Raw genomic sequence first — 27,006 nt, forward strand, 5'->3', positions numbered from 1 at the left:
CCTTACCAATTATTTGTGAGGTACACAAGTTGACAACTATTGAAAGTTCGATGGCCAGGCGCAGTGACTTATGCCTGTAATCCCAGCATTTCGGGAAGCCGAGGCAGGTGGATCACCTGAGATCAGGAGTTCGAGACCACCCTGGCCAACATGATGAGACCTCATCTATACTAAAAATACAAAAAAGTAGACAGGCTTGGTGGCAGGTGCCTGTAACCTCAGCTACTTGGGAGGCTGAGGCAGGAGAATCACTTGAACACGGGAGGTGGAGGTTGCAGTGAGCCGAGATCACGCCACTACACTCCAGCCTGGGCAACAAGAGCAAAACTCTGTCTCAAAAAAAAAAAAAAAAAAAAAAAAGAATAAAGAAAATAAAGTTTTAGTTATACTAATACCTTACCACCAATTTCACCTACATAGTATGTAATGTAGTTAAAGTATGCATTTCATTGCTTACTTTAAGCGATGAAACAACACATTCAAATAATGCATGCATCAGTATTTGGAATTTAAAAGTGTTTTTGGTTTGTTGGTTTTTGTTTTTGTTTTTGTTTTTTTGAGATGGAGTCTTGCTCTGTTGCCCAGGCTGGAGTGCAGTGGTGCAATCTCGCCTCACTGCAACCTCCGCCTCTAGGGTTCAAGCGAATCTCCTGCCTCAGCCTCCCAAGTAGCTGGGATTATAGGCGCCTGCAACCCCACCCAGCTAATTTTTCGTATTTTTAATACTGATGGGGTTTCACTATGCTGGCCAGGGTGGTCTCAAACTCTTGACTTTCTGATCTGCCCTCCTCGGCCTCACAAAGTGCTGGGATTACAGTTGTGAGTCACCGGCACCCAGCCAAAAGTGGTTTTAAAAGTCATTCATGAAAATCATTTTTACATATTTATAACTTATATCCGTGATTGAAATGTACAGGCTCATGTCTAAATCTCTTCCACTTCTCTAACTTCACTTAACCTAGATTATCCCCAGAAATAAATGCTTTTTTAATGTAGTGATTCCATAGAAATTATTTCTTTTTTTTTTCTGGTGCTTCTGTCTAAGAGGCATTTTAGACAGATACTTCTGTATTTATGTTGCCTTCCTTGGGTTTTTTCATCATCAACAACTGTGAATATCATTTGCAAAAGTACATATATTTGCATATCCAATAAACTATATATAAATTTCAGGCTGGTTTAATCTTTTACCAAACTTTCCATAATTGCTCCTAAAATCACTTCACACAAACAAATCTTGGGAGCCGGATGTATAGTGAATGAAATTGGGCTGATTTGGTAAGAGCTCAGAGAAAGATAGCTTACAATCTTGTGCACATCTTCAAAAATTTTAGTCCTTGAATTTGTAGAGGATTTGTGAAATGTAATAAACAAAACACTATCCTGAAATATTAATTTTGTTTATCTTAGTCACTCTCTAAGGGGCTCTGAATAGCATTTTTTGTTTATACATCAACCTCCCCCATCTTAACAAACATTTCTAGCAAGAAGAACACCTCAAAATCAAAGCAAGGGGCATCTATGAATTTCTTTCCTTTCGAAGTTAAAGTAGATATTATAAAATAAGCATTCTATATGTTCAGTTTATCAAAGTCTATAGAAAGCTTTTCTAAACAGCACATCATAGAGCTACCATTTATCATACTTTAATTCAGCACCTATTGCAAGAAGAAATGCTTCAGTGAACTTTGGTAAGCCAAGTGACACAATCAATAAGACTTATCTAACATTTACCTGGTTCTACAATGAGACTCAGATTTCTTTTTTTTATTTTTATTTTTATTTTTTTTAGATGGAGTTTCACTCTTGTTGCCCAGGCTGGAGGGCAATGGCACGATCTCGGCTCCCTGCAACCTCCGCCTCCCGGGTACAAGTGATTCTCCTACCTCAGCCTCCCGAATAGCTGAGATTACAGGCATGTGCCACCACATCCAGTTAATTTTGTATTTTTTAGTAGAGATGGGGTTTCTCAATGTTGGTGAGGCTGGTCTTGAACGCCCAGCCTCATGTGATTGGCCCACCTCTGCCTCTCAAAGTGCTGAGATTACCGGCGTGAGCCACCGTGCCCGGACTCAGATTTCTTAAGAAATCAGTTTCTGAAATTTAAAGATAAAAATTACGGCTATTATTATAGATATTTCTAATGTTCCAAATACAAATTTATGAAGTTTCAATACGTATAGGGACATATTTTCTCTGGAGACTAATTAGAAATAAAGGCATGGCTTAATAAGAAACATTAAAATATGTGTGAAATATACATATTTTATTTTTCTCTACAGTTAGAACTTTCTGAGTAAATTTTACTAAAGCTTGGCACCTGTGTTAAATAAAAAGGCTAATAGTTATATTACGATTAATTGTTTAGTCAGATAAGAATCCTTGGGTTGTAAAGTTTCAGACAGCTGAGCGGTCTCGTCTTCTGGGAAAACGTATTTGCATTCCAAAGAAGAAAAAATAAGAACCTAGAATCCTTCCCAATGTTTCTGAGAAGACTCTTTCAGAAGGGGAGTGGACACAGCTACTCTCTCTCCTATATAAATATCCATATTCACTTTTTCTGGATTCCCTATGTACTGTACACTCTATTATATGTAGACTGACTTCTTCTTGTTTCACCTCAGGAAAAAATTGGAGGAAAGTAGAATAGGCATATTTATTATTTGCTATTAGTAAATAATTAATTTTCCCCTCTATAGCAACCTTGTATTGGCATCCAATAATGTTAATACAAACAAATATTAAAAACTGAATATTCATATTGGGGAAATTTACAAGATGCTGACAAAATAAATACAGTCCTTAAATAGAGGCATCCCGTGCTACATAGAAATTTAAATGATTCAATAATAATTCAAACACTCAGAAGAATTTTTTAACATTTTATTAGTAATAATTAGAGATTCCACAGAGAGTTGTGTCTTATATACCCTTCCTTCAGCTTTGCCCAATGTTAACACCTTGACAAGGCCTGTGCAATGTTAAAACCAGGAAATTACCATTCATGCAAACCACAGAGAGTATTCTTCAGGTTTTTTTCAGTTACACATGCACTCATTTTTGTGTGTTTGCGTGAGTGTGTGTGGTGCTATGCAATTTTAATCCAAGTGAGACTTCATATAACCACCACAAAAATTAAGTTCCTGAACTGCAGACTCATTTCAAGATTCCCTCGTGATATCTCTTTACAGCCTCATTCTCCCACTCATCTCAAACCCCTAGCAATCAACAATTTGGTTTTCGCCTTAATAATGATGTTTTTCCTCACAAATATTATATAACTATACAGATATAGATATATACACACACATACATATATTATATATTATATAATGTTATTACATAAGTGTGTATATAATAATTCAGATGCATTCTTTAGATTAGCTCTTTTTGAGCTCAGCATGATTTCCTTGAGGTCCATACAAATCGTGTGTATCAGTAGTTTGCTCCTGTGTAAAACTGAGCAGTATCCCGTGGTATGGATGTACCACAGTTTGCTTACCCATTCACCATTGAAAGACATTTGGGTAGTTTCCAGTTTCTGGCTATTACCAATAAAACCACTATGGGCATTCATTTACAAATTTTAGCATGAAACTACATTTTCATTTCTGTAGTATATTTGCCCAAAAGTGAAAATGTTGGGTCATATGGTAAATCCACTTTTAGTTTTAAAAGACACCACCAAACTATTTTTCAGAGTGGCTCTATACTTACACTCCAACCAATGAAGTATGAGTAATCCAATTTCTCTATATCTTTGTCAGCATTTAACAGTATAACTATTTAATACTTTAGCCATTTTTACAGGTACACAGTGGTATCTTAGGGAAGGTCTAATTTCCATTTATCTAATGGCTAATGATGTTGTTATTTTTATATGCTTCTTTGTCACTTGGGTACGCTCTATTGAAATATCTGTTCACATTCCTCAATCATTTTCTAATTGAATTGTTGTTGTTTATTGTTGTATTTTGAAAACCATATATATCTACATATATATATTTATGATATGGGTACTGTGTTGGAAATATGATTTGCAAATTATTTCTGCCAGTGTATAACTTGTCTTTTTATCCTCTTACCATGATGTTTCACAGAGTAAATGTTTTAAATTTTGACCATGTCAAATTTATCCAATTTTTTATCCAATTTCCCTTTCACATATTGTGCTTCTGGTGTCATTTCAAGTAATGATCTTTCCAACCTTACTTTTCTGCCAGAAATTTTATAGTTTTGTGTTTTCCATTTAAGGCTAGGATCCATTTTGAGTTAAATTTTGCATAAGGTGTGAGGTTTAGTTTCAGATTCATTTATTTGCCTATGAATGCCCAACTGATCCATCATCATTTGCTGCAAAAGCTGATCCTCCTCCATTGAATTGCTTTTACTTCTATGTCAAAAATTAATTGGATGTATTTATGTGGATCTATTTCTGGGTTCTTAATATTTTTTGAAGATAACTTTAAGGCATGATATTATTCAGAAAATAAGAAATAAATGCAGACCATCAATTTGCATTTAAGCAGTGAAAGATGGAAAAATGGGCCTCTCAAATCTATGCTTCTTGTCCAATTTTAGTGTTTGGGAATGATGTATTATAGAAGATTATCACATATGTGCCATATAACTGACTCAGTGTTTATTGTCAATCAAGGAAATAATATAAATGCATGATTTTAATTTCAAATGCATAATTTTAATTTCTATTTGGAAGCTAATGGTTTTCAACTGGTGTCACTTATCTGTTCTGAGCAAGAAATATATTTCTAATGTTTCCTAAATATTTTTCAACTGAATATTCCATAGGCAACTCAATTTCATTACATTTAAATCTGAATTTATGATCTCCCCAGGGTAAGGGCAACATATATTATTTCTCCCACCTTCATGATTTTAGTTACTTGTAGTTTTATTCTCTCAGGCATCTAAACACAAGTTCAAATGTGACTGCCTTCTGATTTCAAATATCTAGCACATTACCAACTCCTGCCAGTCAAAGTATCCCCAGTATTACTGAAATCATGTCCATTATCTTCATTTTCCAGTGCTTCTGCTTTAATTTAGATTTTTAATATTTTTTCCTTGGACTATTGTTATAGTATCACCTTGGCACTCAAACCATGGCCAGGTGCCTATTTGCTTAGTACTGACTTACTCAGTGTTTTTGTTCACTTGGCCTAAAACTAAAATTCATAACTAAGAGGCCAGTTCACCATCTGTAAAAGTGAAGGTTGATTCACCAATATTTTCATTCAAAGTATAAAATTAAATAGTCATAGAAGAAAGCCTCTTAGTTCAGTAGCATATAACTGCTTAATAAATGTAATTACATTGAACATCATTAGTAAGTTAGATAAAACCCTTGTGTGAGAACTTGTGTACATTTTCAAACTAATCTTCCTCAGACTTCCCTAATTAGGTTAAACTTGGGCCCTAATGTATTATTGGTACCTCAGCTGCTCTATGACAACTGAACTCCCACTCACTTGATAAATTGTTGCCTATTCTCCCTGGATAATTAGGAATTTCCTATTTCTTTTTTGAAGTAATACACAATATAGTTTATATAAAACTGCGATATATTTTATTTATCTATTTTACTTTTTTTTTTTTTACTAAATGATGTTTCTAAAGATCTGCTATCTATGCTATTGTACATTTTCAGTACTTAAGTATCTAACTGATTTATGGGAACCTTGGTAATAAAATATTACTCAATAAGATATATGAGATTAAAATTTCCACTAAGACGCTTGGTGAAAAGTAGAAATAAATGACCCCTCCAAAATGAGTGAAAATATTAATTTTTTATATTTTTCTAATAATTTCCCTCATATTCTCATACCATTCACCCTCTTGAGAGTAACCAGTTTAAATATATTGTTGTATTTCATTTTCTTTGTTCATATACTTATATACATAAATATAGCCTGATAAAGTTTTCTTTGATAGATTTTTCTAAAGAAGAAAATGCTATAATCATAATCTATTATGGTCCCCTCCCATACCCTCCACTCCCCTTCCCTTTCTTTGCTTTTTCTTTTTCTTTTGATAAATTATGGATATACCATTCTGGAACTTTAGAGATCTAATACTATCTTCTTATTTTACCCACACCCATATGTGGGCACAATTTCACATAAATAACACCATATCATATATGTTGGGAGTTTCTGAGAATTTTCCTTATCTCTTTATTTTTGCCTTTCTTTTCCTGTTCGCTGGTAATATCATCCTACACCCCACACACACTTAGTAAAAGGCATAAAGCTAATATATTTTATATCTATAGATGATTATAACATATATCTATTATTACATACTTTTAAAATTGTTTATATCATCAAATTTCTGCTTTTTCTCACAATTATTATGGTAATATAATAAAGTCATTTGATATAGTTTTAGTTGTGCAAAATTAATCAATTATGCCCTAATTGCCCTGAATTCAGATTGCTTTCTTCTTTTACCATTGCAGTGTTTAAATACACATGTGCATCCATTAATGCTTTAGTTTCTTTTTAAATAATAAAGAAGAGGATGGATGAATAAAAGTTCATAATAATCTCTAAAGTTTGATGTTTTGGTACAATTTGGCACAATTTTTCCCGACATTGAATAATGGCAACTGTGTATTTGCCTTTGAAAGTCGGATTCTGATAAAGTATTATAGCAATTTTGTCTCAATTTTTATTTATCCATTTTTCAAAATATCTAATAAAATAAATTTTAAGCACCATTGTGTGCTTTTATTGTCCATTTGGATTTGCTTTTTTATAAATTATCAATTCTTATCATTTGCCAACTTTTCTACTTGGTTGTGCGGTGGCTTTAAAGCCACTGGTTTGGCTTGGTTTACCTATATTTTCCGAAATTTTCTTTCTTCTATGTGTCTCGTTATTTTATGCCACAAATGAGATTCTTGAAGATTGGGCTGATTGAAGGAAAGCAACAACCACTTTGTAGCCCACACCCACTGGTGATAGATATGGTTTGGATATGTGTCCCCCCACATATCTCATGTTGAATTGGAGTGGCCTGGTGGGAGGTGACTGGATCATGAGGGTGGATTGCCTGCTTGCTGTTTTCCTGATAGTGAGTGAGTTCTCATGAGATCTAATACTTGAAAAGTGTGTGCACTTCCCCCTTTTCTCTATCTCTCTCCTGCCACCATGTGAAGAAAGTTCTTGCTTCCCCTTTACCTTCTGCCATGATTGTAAGTTTCCATGATTGTATGTTTGTAAGCAGTCAGGCTTCCTTTTAAGCCTGGGAAACTGTGAGTCAATTAAACCTCCTTTCTTCATAAATTACCCAGTCTCAGGTAGTTCTTTGTAGCAGTGTAAAAACAAATGAATACAGTGCTGACTTGCTGACACACGTTCTTTCCATAAAGGAGCAGCCAGACTTGCAACTGTTCTACTATCCTTTGGATTAATATCAGCTTCTTAAACTGATGGGCTGGGTATGTTTGGCTCCGTGAAAATGGGTGCTCGCTACTACAGGATACCCATACCACCAATGTCAGAGGCAACAAGAATGGACACAGGTTTCAGCTGCTCCTGGAAGGATTCCATCCTGTATATTCAATTCTTCTCTTGAGCTTCTCTACTTTAAATTCTTCTTCCTTTCCAAACTCCCTGCACTGTAGACATCAAGGTTCAGACTCATATATAAAGACAACAATCTGACACAGTCCAGCGTAAAAAAAATCAAATCCACATACAATTATATATAGATATAAAGTATTATCTGTTTATATACATATATAAAGATACATAAGATATATATACAATAAGATATAATAAGAGTATATATATATATCTTAGTAGCTCTGCATCTATGGTTAAACCCTGCCTAATACAAGTATTTTTTCATTTGTTGTCAATTTGTAAGAGCATTTCGAATATTACTAATTAGTGGACATTCTAGCATTCTTTGAAGTAACCTAGAGATATTTAAACTAAGATTTCAGGACATGACCTCTAGAGTTGTTGATTCGTAGGTCTTGGGAACCTCCTGAACTCCGACATTTCTGACAAGTTCCCATGATGCTGATGTTTCTGGTGTGTGGATGGCACTTTTGGAACCACTGTTTTAAACAGGAAAACTTCTAAATGGTCATCTGAATTGTAATTCTATTTTTGAAATTCATTTTTGACATAATATTTGTCAGGCACATATTTTTAAATGTATATAAATAGGTAATTTATAAAATGCATTGCTCTTGTTTCCCTGTGTTTGCCTTACTCCCAGTTATTTTACATGTAGTTTAATTTTCTTCTAATGTAACTTCCCATTACCGTATTTCATTCATCAGTTACTTTTTTCTCATGATGTCTAATAAGATAAAATAACATTTCGATTATATATTGATTATACTTTCAGAATCATCCATTCTGTTCTATTGGTATTCGTGTCCATTTCAAATCAATGTCTTATTTATTTCATCATGGTGACTTTATTATGCACTCTGATATTGACATTCTTCAATCTTTCTTGTTCTTATATTGTCTTTGGCTGTTGGTGAGTATATTTTCTAAATAAAATTTCGGACAGTTTTTATAAGAAAAAATTTTAAAAATTATTTCATGAATGTATTTTTGTATTGTCACGTTTTGTTTTGAGAAAAGGTCTTGCTATGTTGCCCAGGATGGAGTGCAATTGTGCAATCATGGCTTACTGTAGTCTCGACCTCTTGGCCCAAATGATCCGCCTAGCTCAGTCTTCTTTCTGGTTCTCCATCTATTGATTTTTCTTCCACTGATTCGAAACCATGTTGGATCTATCTCTAGATAGTCACAGGGTTTGCATTTTTGGCATTAGCAACAAATTAGTAATAGAACCACAATGACGATGATATGTAGAAACTTTTGAGCTTTTTTCATTTCAATCCTAACTGAAAGAGTTATGTGATGATATCTGGTTGACATAATTTTATGGTAGCATGCAATACCAGAGTATTGTGATAAGACTATATTTATGTTACTATAATAATGTGTTATAGGATTGGTAAATAGATTGTTTCAGAAAGAAAACTATTTATTACATCATTCTTCACCCAATTTTTCTTTCTAAAAGTTACTTCTAGGTTGAGAGCCATATTTTTCTCTTTGGATCACTATGTTACATTTGAATAAAAAGAAAAAAATACAGCTACACCATTTCCATAAAATATATTTTTAAAATAAAGTGTTTGATCCTCAACAAAGTATGGACACAGCTCTGGGGACATTGAGAAATTTGGGTTTCCTTGGGGGTGAAAACACAGAGCAGCTTGATTCCTTCAGTTGATTACTTCATATGAATCAAAGCAGGGATTCTCCACATACACAGAGACATATCATGGGGCTCGGGACAGGTAATATAATAGTCACTAAATCACGAGTACCACCCACTCAGAGGCAGGAGAGACAGGAGACTATCTGGGAAGTATCATGTTGTGGTAAGAATTAACTCTTGAATTTGCAAATTATAGGAAGAAGTTAAATTTGGGAGAGTGGCAATATTACCTGGGTAAAGAAAGTGTAGGATAGCAAAATTTTTTTCATTAAACACAAAGATTTTTCAATATTTTAATGAAGGGTGCGGATTGACAAGTGTGTTCTGCCAGAATAAGAGTTTTGATTATGATTTCAATAACTCTTCTCAAATTAAGTATTTTTTAGCCTTAGTTGACCCTACTCCTGTCCTAATAGTACAAAACAGAACTCTGAAATAAAACTGAACAGTTTATAGAATAACAACATAATTTACTCCATACAAATAAACCTCAATGGTTTAATTACTTTGATGTTCATAATATGACATGCTTTGGCTAAGGTTTATGAGACCCATAAACCTAAGTTCAGCAACAATTGATTTTTCAAAAGGCAAAAGGGTGGAAATGATAAACATCTGCTTTTTTCAGTTGATGATTATCGTAGAAAACATAGTTTAGATTTGCAGCCAAATGGATCACTACTACTATAATTTCTGAAATTTATCAATACACTTTTCTTCCAAACCTCTTTCCACCTCCCCACCATTACTCATAGGTAAGTGGGGTGGGGCCAAAATAGCTGATAGAAACAGCCGCAGTGGGAGTCTCCTACAGAAAAGAAACAAAACAGCATGTGAATCCTGCACCAACAACCAGGGTATCCAGGTTCTATCATCAGGATTGACTAGGCAGCTGTTGTAGCCCACGGAGAGCAAGGAAAAGCATGGTGGTATGTTGGCCCATCTGAAAGCCACGCTGGGCAAAGGGAGCCCCCACCGCCAGTCAAAGGGAGGCAATGAGTGATTGTGCTACCCAGCCTGGGAAACCATGCTTTTTCCATGGATCTGTGCATTAGTAAGTGTGCTCTCCTGTTGAAAGACATTTATTTAATTTTGTGTGAAGGCAATATATGTTTTGTAAAACTGATAAGGCTGTAATAACAGTATTTATTTATTTATTTATTTAACCTTTAAGGAAGGGCTGTAGTTTCCTAAAGTTAAAAATAAAATAAGTTGTCACCAAGGAGTACATCCTTTCCCCAATCTCTCCCTTCCCTAATGACTCCAAGGCTGTTAAATGATTGTGTCTGTGCTTTCAAAATAATCAATTAGTTTTTTCAAAGCCCATAGTCAATAGTCACAAAAATCTATTATTCTAGCTAAATGAAGAACACATAAATATACATAGATTCATTCATTTTGTTAATTCCAAATTCCAAAAGTAACTGAAGGGTCTTGGAATTTCTTAGTTTCAGGTGAAAGCTCATTTTACCTTCCCAATCTAGAAACAGGGAACTAAATTTTTGTCATTTTCTTATCTTAATCAAGGTGATCTTCCCTTTACTCTGCATCCCATTTCTAAGGTGGTATGAATATAAGAGCAATCATGTATTACCAAGAATTTCCCTCTAAAAACAGATGTGCAAATAACTAAACAAAAAGAAGGGGACTTCTTTGATGATACAAAAAAAATGTGATTCAAGGAAAACAAATGGCAGAAAGTGGTTGCATTAGCATTAGAGCAAGACCCATATTTTACTCAACTCAGTCTAGAAAAGAAACATTTAGAACCAAAAGAGAAGACATATAAGTTCCTAAACTACTTTTTAATTAACCTGAAAATCTGCTCTGTGCATACTGAAATAGTACATATGTGATTTGCATAAAATATCTTTTATTGAACCTAGACATCCATAAAAACAATAGGAAAATACATTTTTTCATAAAGTAAAATAATTATTAATTGTATAGTACAGATATTCCTTGACTTACGATGGGGCTAAATCCCTATAAACCCATCCATAAATTGGAAACATTGTAAGTGGAAAGTACCTTTTCAACTTATAATATTTTCACTTTAGGGATGAATTTATCTGCATATAACCTTATCATAAGTTGAGGAGCTACTGGATGTGTCTTGCTTTCATATTATCTTAAAGTCAAAAAACCTTCGGTTGAACTATCATACGTCTGGGACGGTCTGTACAGGCAAATTAGAAAAATAATAAATTTCACCTTAAATGTCAATTAAAATTATTTTATTATTATTTTGGATACAGTGAGCAATTACAAAAAATACAAGCACTAATGAAAAAAATGTATTTGCAAAGTGTTCATTTACCTAATGTAATTTCTAAATGTTAATTTATTTAAAATAATTTTTAAATGTATGTCATTTATATGTATAAACATATTATACAGTGAAGACTAATTGACAAAAGAAAATAGTAATAAAACAGTACTTTAGAATCAGCACATAACAAGATACATTCCTTAAATGGCTCTTTATCATAAAACATATCCTGAAAGTTCAATGCAGGCATAATATCAACTAGGGTATACTTTAAAAGCTGTAATTGGACTTTATCCCAGAAAAGGCTAAAAAATTGAAATATGTTTTATATCATTGTGCATATTATTCTGTGATAAAAATAGTCTTATATTTCTTAGCAGCATGAAAAATTGTCCAACAAGGGAATAATCAAAAAATAAGGAAAAGCAATCAAAGGAGAAAGGGGAAGAATTTTAGCATCCGTTAGGAAAGAAAGCAATAAACGACTTGCGTGAATAATTTCAAAGCCTTGAATGAGCTGCTTGTACCTCCCAGAAGACTTGTGAAAAAATAAAGACATCTTTTAAACCGTTGAAGAGAACATATAAGACAATTTTCATGCTTTTTTAATCTAGAACATAAAAATGTGAGAAGTACATTTACTCTACAAAGTCTTATCTGAGAAACCATTTAAAGAATATGGAAATAGCTTAATATTGCAAATCTATAGCCCGTGAAATTTCTCCAGTAAACAAAAGATCATCCCTAACATGCAAATTTATTTTGGTGGTGTTCAATAAAGAAATTGCCTTATTATTTCTATAAAGATTTAGTACAAGACCACATTTGTACATTGCAAAAGACATAAGATCCACAATTTAGCATTATTTTCATCTTTCCTGAAGATGAAATATAGTGTTCTACCATAATTATGGCCTATCAATTACTTAATTTTAAGTGCTTAACCATATGGAGACTAAATAATGTGAATATACACTTACTTGGATCTACAAGATTATTATATTTGTAATATTGCTGTGTACAGCTTAAAATCATAAACTATAACGAAATGGATACCAAACTTCCAAAACAAGTACATATATAGATGAGATGGTTTACCCAATTGTAAACATACAGTTTATATAATCTTTCAAAGTAATTTAAACATTTTTATATTTTCAAACCTTAATATTAATCTTATTAAGGTTTGAACTTTTAATATTATGAATTGTGTTATATTTTTGCCTTGTAATTTGTAAGCCCATTTCTTAATAATACACTCTAAAACAGTGAAAATTCTTGCTTGGGTTAATGACAGTTTCTTTTATTCAAACAAAGCAATAGCTGAGAGCTACTCTCTAATTTTTATATAAGACTGGGTTAAAGAACTAGAGAACAATTTTGAAAAATATGTCTTCCTTCTATTTACAGAGATTTTTTTTTAGTTCTTCTCCAGCCCCATAGGTCTACCATCTTCAGGATATTTGAGCATTTCCCCTTTTTACAATTACCACTAATTTCTTGATCTCTTTGCTCATTAAGTAATATCTACTGATTTTTGTTCTTCTTTATTCATTTCTTACCAAGTTTTCTTTTGGGGGCCATTAAATGAGTATCCTTATACCTAATTAAATTATTAAAATATTTTCTGTGGTTGTAGTCCTTGCATAAGCTCCTACTGAAATAATTTCTTCACCTAGATACAAAAACCATTATATGAAAATACTAAATAGCCATTTATGTTATTCTTCTGCTCAGGAACATGTAATGTCTTCTTGCTGCCAGTAATTTCTTATGAAAAGTTTTTAACCTACCCAGTACTCACAATATAATATAATATTCAGATAGAATAGACCACTTACTCACAGAAGGGTATAAAGCAACATTGAAAATTAGCAATTTAGAACATTTTTCTTCAAAAACAGAATAATGATATTCATGCCAATAAACTTTAGAAAATTAAATTTGATTCATTTTCTCAAAGCTTAGTGAAAAATACAGATTTCATTAAATAGAAACTATTGCCTTAAAATATAGCAATTCTGAAAATATTTTTTAGAAGTAATTTTAACAAGCTTTACAGAGAAACTGATCACATTATAATAATTCCCCTTCACAACCACTTTGTAAGGAAGTCATTGTAATTCCATATGGTTAAAATATCATAATGCATATGAATTACTGAGTTTGTTTTTAACACAGATCGCTAGCCATGACTCAAGTATTTTCACTTTCACTAAATATCTATGTGTTTCTGATGAAGTTGTTTACATTTCAAATGTTCAGAAATGTTATCCTTAATGTTTACAATTTTATAATATTAATAACAGATCAATGTAATTAATTCTTCCTTGCTTTGTTGATTTTAGAAGTTAGAGATTCTTTTGGAAATATAGTTGGAGGAAATGAGTTTTCTTCAGATGTTTTCTTGTATTTTAAGCCTTAGCAGAATCACTGGCCAGTCCTGAAATATAAATGGCCCCAATTCATCATGACAGATATAATGTTGATATAACATGCTTAATAAATTTAATGTTGATATGACAATTGCATGAATTAAAGAGGCTTTGGGAATACATATTCAAAATATTATATGTGAGTGGTGTATGTGTGTCTTATTAAGAGCCTGAAACTGAATTGAAAGGGTATAGAATCTGCAAATTCTATTCTCCGTACTCCACCAACATAGTGTTATGCAGTATATGTGTGTGTGTGTAAGCCAAATACAAATATGATGACTTAAATATCATTAATTCCACATAAATACATGTTTTCTTATGTTTTTCCTTCAACTTGCCTCTGCTTTATATTCTTTATACAATTCTTCAGGACCTGATTCACTGAGTCTTGAGCTTGGTTCTCCAAAGAGTTTATATGGTCTGTCACTTCTATTCTGCAATAGAAGTTTCTGTAATCTGTTTCCCAATTGCCTGAGTAGTAACGACTTGGCAATATTTTGCCACCAATATTTAAATAACTCAGAGATACAACAGCTAATAAACATTAATGGGGGCTCCCTAAAAATATTGCATGGTATCCATTTCTTACACTCAGTAATATAAATGCCATAACCTGAACAGGAAAATATATTTTGGAATAAAACAACAATTAAACATGATTAAATAGTTTCTGCAGGTTTTCCCTTACTTTATTTGTAAGAAACAACAGAATTTCTATCTTGGATTCAGTAGACAGAGCTCTCACTAAGTAACAACGGAGTATTCACTTTTTAGTTTATTAACCCTGTTAACTCAGAATAGCTATTTGATCGCTTTTAAGTCAATATGATAAAACTCTTCTTAAGCCTGGAGTTTGTGTTTTCATTAAAATAAAAACAGATATTGTGGATATTGTTTATATTTATAATATTGTTTATAATATTATATATTTATAATATTGTTTATTTTTATAATACAAATATAAATATTTAATTTAATTGTGATTCATAGCCCAAAGGAATAAAAATAAATAATGAGTAGAATTCTAGGGTTCATAAAACTTTCTACTCAATTTGCAATGGCACATGTGATATGTTATTGTCATTTGCTCTATTTCCAATTAAAGCCATTTTCATCTTGAGTCAGGATAATATGTGGTTGACCACCTTTTCTTAAAATTGAAGAATTTCATTAACAATGTGTGCTTGATATCTACCTTCAAGACATGTTTTATATTAGAGGCAAACCTTGGAGAAGCAGAAGCAGAAGGAGAAGCAGCGTGCTTAAGAAATTGAGCATAAGCAAAGCAGTGGGTGTAATACAGCACATCTGGACTTTATTAAAGCAAGAGATAATGTGTCTGATGAAATTTACTTGAAAAATTAATCCAGGTTTTACTGTCAGGTACTCAGAGACTTAGATGAAGTACTATCAATTTGGTTTTAACTGCCAGTATATGATGATAATACTTTAAATGAAAATGAATTTTGTTTTGTACTGAATCTCACAAAGTATTTATTTTTGCATTAAAACACAACCATGCTGAAATGAACAAGTATTTCAATATAATCATTGGCATTTTCTAAAGTGAAGAAATATATGAAAATTGTGATAAACTTATCTGTTTTATAAAGACTTACTTTGTTATTGGATAACTTGGGAATTGAGAATTCTAATGACCTTTTAATATATGTGGCGATATAATTTTTAAATGATTGCTACAATTAGACTATATTATAAATTTAATATATTTATCTGATATTTAGAACAAAACATAGTCGAGATATTTCAAATATGGTTGATATTTTACTGACTTCTGAGCCATTTCAGCTGTTATTAAAATTACTCAGATAAATAGCCTACTGCCTATTGATCTGAGTAATTTTAATGACAGCCTATTTCAATAGGCTGATTTAATATCAAATGTGGGTCAGTGAAGTTAGACAATGAAAGAAAAAAAGTAGAAATAGTAATTCAAATAATACAAGACAAGAAGCTTCATGGAGTCATTATTTAATGCCATATGTTATGTTACTTTTTCCCCCTAAATACTACAAAATAACAAGTAGTAAGGGGTATGACAAAATGTGGAAAAATTTCTTTGTTTCTAAAGCCTGTATGAATAGTGCACATTTTTATACAAGCCTTTTAAAGCTCATAAAATGACTCTGCCCACATCCTTTTGAGGAACACAGAGTAATTTCATTGTCATTGTAGAAACACAAAAGATCAGAAAGGTTATATTTAAGACTTAGTGAATATCTTGGAACCAGTGGGGCTGGGTTTCTTCTTTGTTTCTTGGATGTTTATCCACTGTAACTCATTTTATAAAGCATTTCCTAAAATATGTGTCAGCTATATTTGTTGTATAACAGTATCTCAAAGCATGGTGATTTAAAACAACAGTGATTTGTTATTACATATTGTTCAGTTGGAGTGGAAGTGTTTATAACCATGTGGTAAAAGCTCACCTAGATGGTTCTTCTGTTCCCATAATGATGATCAGAGCCACTTAAATGGCTACATTAAACTGGGAGATTATCTAGGAGTGGAAAAAATCAAGATGGTCTGTGATCCTTCAGCGATTCCATTCAGGTAGTCTCTAAATATTTGGTGGTATGAACATTTTACAGAATGGCAGCCAGGCCCTAAAGAAAAGAAGCAGAAGCTGGCAGTTCTTACAAGGCCTACTAATAAAAATCCAAGAAGGTCAATATTGCTATAATCTATTGGCCAAGGCAAGGCATGGTGGGCCCAGATACAAGAGGAAAACAAAGAGCTTTCAGCAATTTTTGTTGTGAGAAGCAACATGCAGGAACAAGAATAGGAGGAATTGCTATTGGTCATATTTGAAGATTATGTAAAAATTTAATCTTACAAAACAAGCCACATACATACAGCAATTTTTTAATTAAAATTAGGAAAATGTTTCATACTAAAGGCTGTAATAAACACATATATAGTCTATATCAATATATAAGTATTTATATAAACACACACACATACATACTATACATACTCATTACTTTACTTATCCTAGTATTTCCCAATCTTATTTGATCAAGGTGAATTGTAGTTGAAACAACCACCAAAAATTTGCAAAACTATATCAAGCACATAACAGAGACATGATTTTACTGTTCTAAAAATAGTCATTTTAAATTTATCAGATATTTCTACTTCCATTATTTTATTTAACCGTTGTATATTGTTGAAATTTTAGTCTAAATTCAGGTGCATGTGAACTCTTGACTGTATACATAATGTAGGAAAAATAAAGCAAAACTGAAGAAAACACTGTCCAGAGAAATCCCATAGCCACCCATAAATTAAATAGACAGATTAAATCATTTGATTTTTGAAGACATAATTACAGATTAAATAAATTATTTGATTTTTGAAGATATAATTACATTAGAAACTATGGGAAGATGGTAATTATTCATATATTCATTCTTCAAAAACAATTGAAATTCTAGAGGTGGGAGACACTGTGTAAGACAAAGGGCTAAACTATAAAATGGGATAAAGAATTTTTTTCTTACCTATATCCAGAAAGTTTATAATCTAAGAAAGTATGTAAGTAAAAATTAAGTAAGTAAAATTTTAAAGTGTTATGATAGGGGTTTGGATTGAAGAATAACTTCCCATGGAGTTCAGAAGAAATGAAGAGAGGTATAAAAAGCACAGAAGATAAAATACAAGAAAAACAGAAACTTGAAAAATGAACATGAATTTATTAGCAAAAGAGTAGGGATTAAAAAGTAATGGCCTAAAAGAAACAATTTATGCAAAGCTCTTAGAGTAAAGAGAAAGCATTAGAAGCATTGGAATAAGTTCATGATATGTTATAAAGTTTCAGAAAAGAGACAATAAAAGATAAGATTGCAGAAGTAAGTAGTAATTAGATCATGTTTTTACCACATGTAAATAAATTTGCCCTTTGGTTTTAGGTTCACAGGAAGGCATTAGATATGCTTTGCTTGCTTATTTCAATCTTTGAAGCCATGTTTTTATATCAATCATGTGTGATAATGTGATGAATGGATCAGAGGAATTTAGGTCAGTGACATCAGGAAAATGTCATTGCAATGAAAAGGAGAAATAAGGGTGACTTGAACACAATAATAGTGATAGGAAAATTGCTTATTTGGGAGACATTTATTGTATAGACTCAGTGAAACTTAAGGATCAAACTCTGGAAGTGAGAAAGAATTCAGGCCATGATTGAAGACTGCCAGTAATATTAATATGAATCAAGAACAACATTTAAGTTTCTGGTATTGGATGCTGAGTATGTGGTAGTATCATTCTCTAAATCAAGAAATACAGAATAAAATGATTAAATTGTTTGGGCACATGATAGATTAAGTTGGGGACACGTTGAAGTTGAAGTGTCTATTGTACATACAAGTGTACTTCAGCAGACAATTGAAGATTAAGGTTTTGTATACAGGTAAGATACCTTAGCACAGATTATAAATTTGGGTGTTTGCAATGTAAAAATGACTGACAGTCAATTTTTTCTGTGGTAACATGCCACAATAACTTTATGGCATACAATAACAAAGTCCTATAACAACTAACCTTGATGTTTACATTTCAACTGTGGGCTGGTAGCAAATCTACTCTAAATTGTGACTTAGTAGATAAACTGCAGATCTGTTCAGATGTTTTGCTCAATATGAGATCTAAGCTGAAGTTGCAGTCTACCCATAGGATAACTAAGTTGCAGAAGGAAAAGTGTGAAAAAGCTTCTGGAATGTTGTGGTGCTATATTCTTAAATCTATCAGTCACTTCCACTCACATTTCATTGTCCAGAGCAATCAGATAGCCAACCATAAATTAAATAGAGAGGAAATTACTATCCTTCCTCAGAAAAGCCCTTGAAATTATATGATGGTGAACAAGGATGCATGATCCTTTTACAGAGTAAGAGTAAAAAATTAATTGAGCAAAAAATATTATTTGCTAGACATGGAAATAGAAAATATGGCTGCGGATGAGAATGTCCAAGGATAAGGAATCAGTAGAGTAAGTAGGTAAGAGGGGAAGACGACCTAGAAGAGATCCCTACATGACACTAAGAAATAAGAGAATGGATTTTCAGTTTTTCTGCTCTGTTTTTTCCCCATCTTTGTGGTTTTATCTACCTTTGATCTTTGAAGGGGAATATCACACAGCGGGGCCTGTTGTGGGGTGGGAGGAGGGGGGAGGGATAGCATTAGGAGATATACCTAATGTTAAATGACGAGTTAATGGGTGCAGCACACCAACATGGCACATGTGTACATATGTAGCAAATCTGCATATTGTGCACGTGTACCCTAAAACTTAAAGTATAATAAAAAAAACGGAAACTTAAAAACAAAAAGAAATAAGAGAATGGGAAGAGGGAGAGCGAGACTTGGAAGCAACCGAGTAAGTGGTCTGAGATTTAAGAAAAGAACCAAGAAAGTGTGGCATCTCAGGAGTCAAGAGAAAACATACACATATTCACACATACACCCATAGGGGTCTCCATTATTGTCAAATTCTGCCGGGTGTATAAAAAGGACTAAATGTCTATTATACTGCTATATGCTACTATATATCCATATCTGGAATATATTTAGTAATTGTAAAGAATATAGGAGGAAAGAAAAATGTTACATGATTTTACCACCCGAAGTCCAATTAGAGAAGGTCCCAAGAAAATCACTATAAAATACGTGGAGTGCTTCCCTGGACAGAAAGTAGCCATAAGCTGCAGCTGGCTGTTTACATTGTCAGTAAACTCACTGACTTCTTCCTGTGCCTACTGAGTAGATGAAAAGCAAAGGGAGGGAGATGGCAGTATGGAGAATGAGAAGATGGTAGTGGAACACACTACGGATGTAACATCTAGAGTGGTAAAGATAGTAAAACTTCCAAGAGAATTTAGTCTCTCTGGACTGACCACTATCACAGACGCATTCATAGCTGGCTATGAACTATAATACCACAACAAACACTTAAGCAAGGGGATATTTGTCCTTTTTCTTTTTTTTTTCCTACTAACCCTATCACGCTAAAAGACCCAGATCTACAAGAGATAAAGAGGAGATATCTCTGTGACTTGCCTGACTCTATGACATAGAGAAAGGGATCTTTAAAATTTAATATAAGACTGCAATTTTAAACTGGAGTGGGCATTTTAATAATTCCAAGTAAATAAAAATGTATAGAATATTTTACATTTGTCATCAAAGATTAAAAATAATATTTTATAGAGTGCAGTTTAAAACAGTGCAATAAATGATTTCATGCTTATGACTCAATGCTCAGTAGCAGTTACATGTAATGCCATGGCCATTCAATAATATAGATTCATGTTGACAATCGCTTGAGGGACCTGGGAAAATAGGGACAGAACTCCAACAACCCGCCATTTAAGAGACAAGCACAAAAAGAATCACTAGGACAACTGTGCCAGAGGCAGGGAAAAAAGACCCAGCAAATACATGAAGATGCTTTATCCACTTAAGGGAACAATGAAACAGACAAATGTTAGCACTTTTGGTGTTTGACAAGAGCGCACAATAATCTGAAATACAAAAATATCACAGCAGTCTGAGTGAGTCAAGTCACAAAAGGTAAAACACAGGTGCTGATTATCTGTTTTTCTGCTTACTTTTTTTTTTTGTTTTTTTGGATAAGTATAAAATATAACATTAAATCCTAGAGTATTCACTGTTATTCTTATTAGAAAAGGCCTATGGCTAAGAATTGCTCAAGACTGTAGTATCTGACTAAACTGGGAAACTCAAAGTCTCTTCAGGCGAGAAAGAACTAGATGAAGTGACTTTTTGTGTCATGACATTAGACCTGAAGTCACAAATTATTCAACTTTTCATTCCAAATTTTGGTAACATCTTCACACTACTTACAGATTACTGTTTGTCAGGAACAAAAAAGACTATGGCCCTTGCAAATTCATTTTACTTGAAATTTATAGAATAAATAAGATGAGCTGGAGAGACTTACTGTGTTAATGGAAGATAAAGGGATTACAAATAACACTTTAGAAAAGCTGGAAGTATGCAACTTTGCAGTATGTTATAATTGGGATAAAATAAGATTATATATAAAACAATTATGCTAATGACCTTTATGTTGATGAAGAATCAGCTTTAAATATTTAAGCTCAAAATATTAGATAAATTATCCTGTATTTTAGATCACTAACTTATGTTGCAATATAACTTTGAATATACGAATAGACAATTAAGCTTCATGATGTTTATAATTTTTGTTATTATTTCGAATTTTCTACAAAAAGACCCATGGATCTTTTTGACAGAGCTACTAAAATCTTCTAATGGCAATGTTATGAAAGTAGTATGAAAGTGCTTTAGTCAACCATTAAGAACCTCTTGTGAGGATTGTAAGAAAAAATCTTTAAAGCTTAAAGTGACAAAAATAATCATTAAAGTACTATATGTTAAAATTTTAGAAATAAAATTTTCACATTCAATGACTCAGCGACCTTCCTGCTATTGAATATACTTTCAGTATTGCTAAATCTTTTCAAATTATCTTTTAAACCCAAATGTTATCCAGATAGAGGAGAATCCTATTTGAATATTATAGCTAAAAAGTCCTCTATGTGTATGACCAGCAATTACATCATACAGAAGAAATGATTTACCAAAAAAAAAAAAAAAGAGAATCACCTCCAAGCATGAAACAATTCCCACAAGCAAATACACGAGATGCAATTACTCTCTGTTACTAGGCCTCAAAAGAAGAAGCAGCTAGACATTAGTGCTGTGATTGTAGTCCAGAATCTTTCAATGAAGAGGGTTGATTAATGTGCTTTAAATTAGAAGTGTTCAGGGAGTGAAATAACTTTTATTCATTTATTGCCATAGGAATCAATTCACAAGGGAAAAGAAATAATTTGAGATCTAGATTAGGCACTCTAATAGCCGAATTAAATCTTTACCAAATTTAGCAAACTAGTTACTCTACTGACACTGTGCGTAGATCCTAGGAAAGAAGTCTTTTAGGTTTGTAAGGTGACAATATGAGAATTTTACTTCTTACGTTTTAGAAGGAATGAATTCACTATCAGATTTGAGCAATTAAATATCATTTAATAGGATAATCTCTTTTAGATATTAAGGTAGCTGAAAAAAATTATGAGACATTCATTTAGAAATTGTTTATGCACCTAAGAGGGGCATTTATTTTATATTTTTAATATTTCAATTGTATTTTTAAATCTTATCATAAGTCTAATTGTGGGAAAATAAAATTCAATCAATTTAAATGCCTCCTTTAGAAGTCTGACATTCAGATATAGATTTGTAACCATCTAGATATAAACATTTCCCTCATCCTGAAAATCTCCCTTATGCTCTTTTGCAGACAATCTCTACCTCCAGTTCTGAACCCCTGAAAAGCACTGGTCTGTTTTGACAACTATAAATTTGTGTGTACTTAAATTTCAAATAAACAGAAGAAAACAAGATACATTCTTCTGAATTTGACTCCTTTAATGAAGCGTAATGCTTATAGTTTGTCCAAATTTTGCATCTATCAATCATTTATTTATTATTACTGAGTAGTGTTCCACAGTAAAGACATATCACTATTTGTTTTATCTGTTGACCAGATAATGGGCATTAACATTGTTCCAGTTTTTTGCTTTTTATAAACAGAGATTCTGTGGACAGTTTTGTACTTCCTGTGCAAAACAAAAGAAGGTAATTTATTTCTTTTGGTCAAATATTTAGGGATTTTTATTCATTAAATACTTGGAGATTTCTGAGTCATATGGCTAGTATGTTTGAATTTATAAGAAACTTTTGTCCTGTATTCTAAATGGCTTTAGCACTTTTTCACTCCCATTAGCAACATACATTCAAACATTAACTGCTCAAACATGTGTTGGTATATTTATAAATCCTTTTTGGTTTAATTGACCTATATGGCTATTCTACCATCAACAAAATAGTGTTTTGACTATCATAATTTAATAGTTTATAAAAAATAGTCTTTCTAGCCTTGATATTTATGATTTCATATTCTAAATCATTTGTTTTCCAGTAAATTTATTTAGAATACATTTATTTTCCAAATAAACAAAGAGTAACTTGTATATTTTTGCAAAAGTCTCACTATAATATTTATTTGCAATTACTTTGAATTTAGAAATAAATTTGGGAAGCAATGAAATCTTAATATTGAGTTTTCCAATATACACACATGTTATATATATATCCATTAATTTAGATATTTCTTAATTTTCATCGACAATGTTTTATAACTTACAGTGTTGAGGTCTTACACATCTTCTCTAAAATTTATTTCTAAGTATGAACTTTTATGCTGTAGTAATGTGGTGTTTAAAATAACAACTTCCAAATGCCAATGACTAAGATGCAAAAATTCAAAAGTTTTTGCATATTTTTATTTTAAAATCTCATTGAAAATATAATGTTTTAATAACGAATTTCATTGCAAAATCTGATCTGACCTCAATTTATTAAGTGGAAAAAAAATCTCACAATAAATGGTGTTAGAACACTTAGGGATATCATTTATCCCATGTAATGTGAATATTCATAATTTTTGCTACAGACATTTTAATTAGTTTTATTACATAATGTTGCCCAAGGATTTAGTGTAGTAGTATAACTGCAGTATTGACTCACTAAATTCTATAAAATTCTGCATTTTGAAACACTTGAGACCACAAGAGAATTGAATGGATAAGGATTTGTGGAAGAACACCTGAAAGGGAAAGTCAATTTTACTGACATTCAAATTTTCCTCAGGTATAATACATTCACAGAAGCAAATGCTCAGGTACATAAAAGCTTGATATTCATCAGCCAGTTAGAAATTAGTGGATAAAGACTCCATGTTCACAAATAACCCTGAAGAGCAAGGGCTAAGGGGAAGTCAACTGTGCCACCACCTTGCTTTTGATCTTCCAGCCTCCAGAAGTGTAAGCAAATACACTTTTCTTGTTTAAGCCACCTAGTCTCTTTTGCTATGACAATCCTAGCAAACTCATACAATTAGAGTCAAAACTGAATTGCAATACCCCCATTTGGGGAAGAAATGGAACAGATCTAAAAAGAACCAGTAGGTACTTGTAAACAAGTGACGATAATATATATAGTATTGAGATGAAATTCAAAATCTGCTCAACATTTCTATGTCAAAACCTGCTCAACATTTCTATGTCAAAACCTGCTCCTAGCATATTATTAATTTCCAATTAAAGTTCATTCTATCTTTCTTAGCATACTATTTATCCTTCAGTGACTAAGCCATTTGATCTGTAATTAAAAAATAATGATTTATAATTTTAAACAGTGACCAAGGCATCAAATCAAATATAATTTTCTGTTTGTATTTTTTCAACCTATTGTTACTCCTATTGATTCTTGTTTAATTATGAAATATTCAACAAAGCAACTTAATTTTAAAAACTTACTTTTATGCGACATTTTCACAAAAATGTTTTGAGCCATAATATTTCTCTGCATACATATTGTCATTGCTTCATTCATAACAACGTATTTATCAATTCCCTTTTTGTTAGGAATTGCTCTGGGCTCTTGGAATCTACTCATGATTTTTAAAAAATTAGTTAAAATTATTTACCTTCTATCCTTAACTATGTCATCTTCTAGTTTGGGAATACAATAAAACAAATTAACATAAAATTACATAACATAAAATATGTTAAAAGATGAGAAGTGTAGAATAACGGATATAAGAGATGATCAAAGGTAAAGGGATGAAGGACAAGCATGAAATTTTTTAGTCAGGAGAGACCACCCTGTGAAGAGGATGTCTGAGTAGTTAAAAAACAGGTTTAGAGATCATTCTGGAAAAAAAAAAAAGAATGTAAACTGGAGTTTATCCAGCATCCCCCCAAATCTTCAAGCCCATCGAGCAGGAATGAAATGTTACACATACATATGGTGTAAGATCTTGATTACAAAATATATCAGCATAATGTTGGACTACTGAAATTAAGACAGTGACTCTCCTTAGCCTTCTACACTCATCATTAGTGTGGAAATGAATTGTCAAAGTAAAAAACTAATGATTGAGAACACGCAAAGTCTACAGCAAGTGAGTCAGCCATCATCTCTGTGCTTTGACAAAGACACAAAGGATGAGGGAAAGCCTCAGAGAGGAATAAAGAGAAGGCTTCAGATGTGCCTTCCTTGGAGGGTGTTGGCTTGGGGAAGCTGTAGGTAGGCTTACGGGATGAAGAACATTCTATCTGATTGGCGAGTAGTGTTTATTTGGCTTTCTCTGGCTGGTCGTCTTAAGATGGAAGCTGAGATACAAATTAGGAAAACTGACAATTATTAACCGAATTCTCATCATTTTTCCTCCTGTATTATTTACTAGAGGTAGCAGTCTGACTTCCTAGAAACATAACTTATAGCAGGCTGGCTTCCTGGGCCATTTACTGTGTAGATAAAGGGGTTCATTTCCTGAACAGGTGTTGCAGAATGTAGGTTAGAGTATGATTTTTACATATGACCTAGCCATTGCCTGGTTGTATTTTTCAGTTTCTCAGTATGAACTAAAATCTATGCCTTCCAAACCCTCACATTTAGATCTTTGTCAAACTAAGTGCCTTAAATCCTCTGGAACCAATATCATTATGCCTTTTATTCGTTATTATGGTAGCCACACTAAGAATACCCAAGGCCCAAGTCAACCCTTATCTCTTAGAATAGAAGGCCTGGTACTTTCCCCATTCTTTCTATTTTTCTCACTTCTCTCCAGCTCCACCATATTCTCTGAAATTTATGATCCATTAGGAGCAAATTTCTATTTACTTATTTTTTTTTCCACGTTCCATTTGTCTTCACCTTCATGCTTTAATGAAAACCTGACTCTCTTTTGAGGACACAAATTTCCCTCAAGCCCTTTCACATAGTGGCTTCAAATAGCCACTTTCAGACAATTTTTTTCTCTCTCTCACTCTTGGGAAAACACCCATACAAAATTAGTTTTGAAGTCTCATTTAATAAGATCATATTACCCAATAACTCCTGTTGTTGCAGTCCTTCATCCAATTCACCTTTGTGTATTTCCCTTCAGTTTTCCATGATGTTAGCTCCTGGGTCAATGTACTCTCTTTAATATTACTATTGTTCTACTTCTTGGTATCTTGGTAGTAAAATATACATGTGCATAATCCTGCCAACTCCCAGCCTCTTTGTGTCTTGAATTTCTTCCTCCCAAATGTCTGCACTCCAGCCTTTCTCAGTCCCTTACTTGCAGGTACATAACCAGAAACTGTCAGTACTAAGCATAGCGTAACTTCTAGAATAACAACCTTATACATCCAACTCATTGATCACCAACTCCTATCATTTCAGCTTACTCCTTATTACTAGCTCTGAAAATCTGTAGACATCATTGTAATTATCAATCCATTGCCTTCCCAACTACTGCAATGCCTTTTATCGCCTATACATCTGCAATCACCCAGTTTAAATTTTATGGACAAACATTACTTGCTTATGTTTTTGATTCCCTTCCCCTTCTCTCATGTCATTGTGCTGAGTTGATAATAGAACTCTGGCTGAATATAACTTTCTGCAACTCTGTTGATTTCAGTGACTATGGACAGAAAAGCTGTCAGATGATTTTCTTTTCCAATTATAATATACATGTTGTGTAATAGATGTTAAATAGCTGTTCATTTCATTTAGATTTCATTCTCCAAACATATGCATTTTATTTCCATTTCTTTTCTCTCCAATCTACCTACTATTAATTAGTTATCTGTATGCTGTTCAACCTATCTCTTGAAAAAAAAGAAATTCCAGGAAATCAATTTAACAGTGATAGTTCCTGATTCTGCCACTCGTTGTGACTGTGGGGATGTTATTTAAACTTTGTCGATGAAATGAGTATAATAGTAGTCGATGTAAGGGTTATATGTTTCTTATCTAAACAAGAATACTTTACCAAATTCTAAGATTTTACTACTAATTCTATAGCTACTACCACTTTTCCAATTA

The sequence above is a fragment of the Gorilla gorilla genome, chromosome 2, assembly GCF_029281585.2.
Source record: "Gorilla gorilla gorilla isolate KB3781 chromosome 2, NHGRI_mGorGor1-v2.1_pri, whole genome shotgun sequence".
In the NCBI taxonomy this organism is placed as follows: domain Eukaryota; kingdom Metazoa; phylum Chordata; class Mammalia; order Primates; family Hominidae; genus Gorilla; species Gorilla gorilla.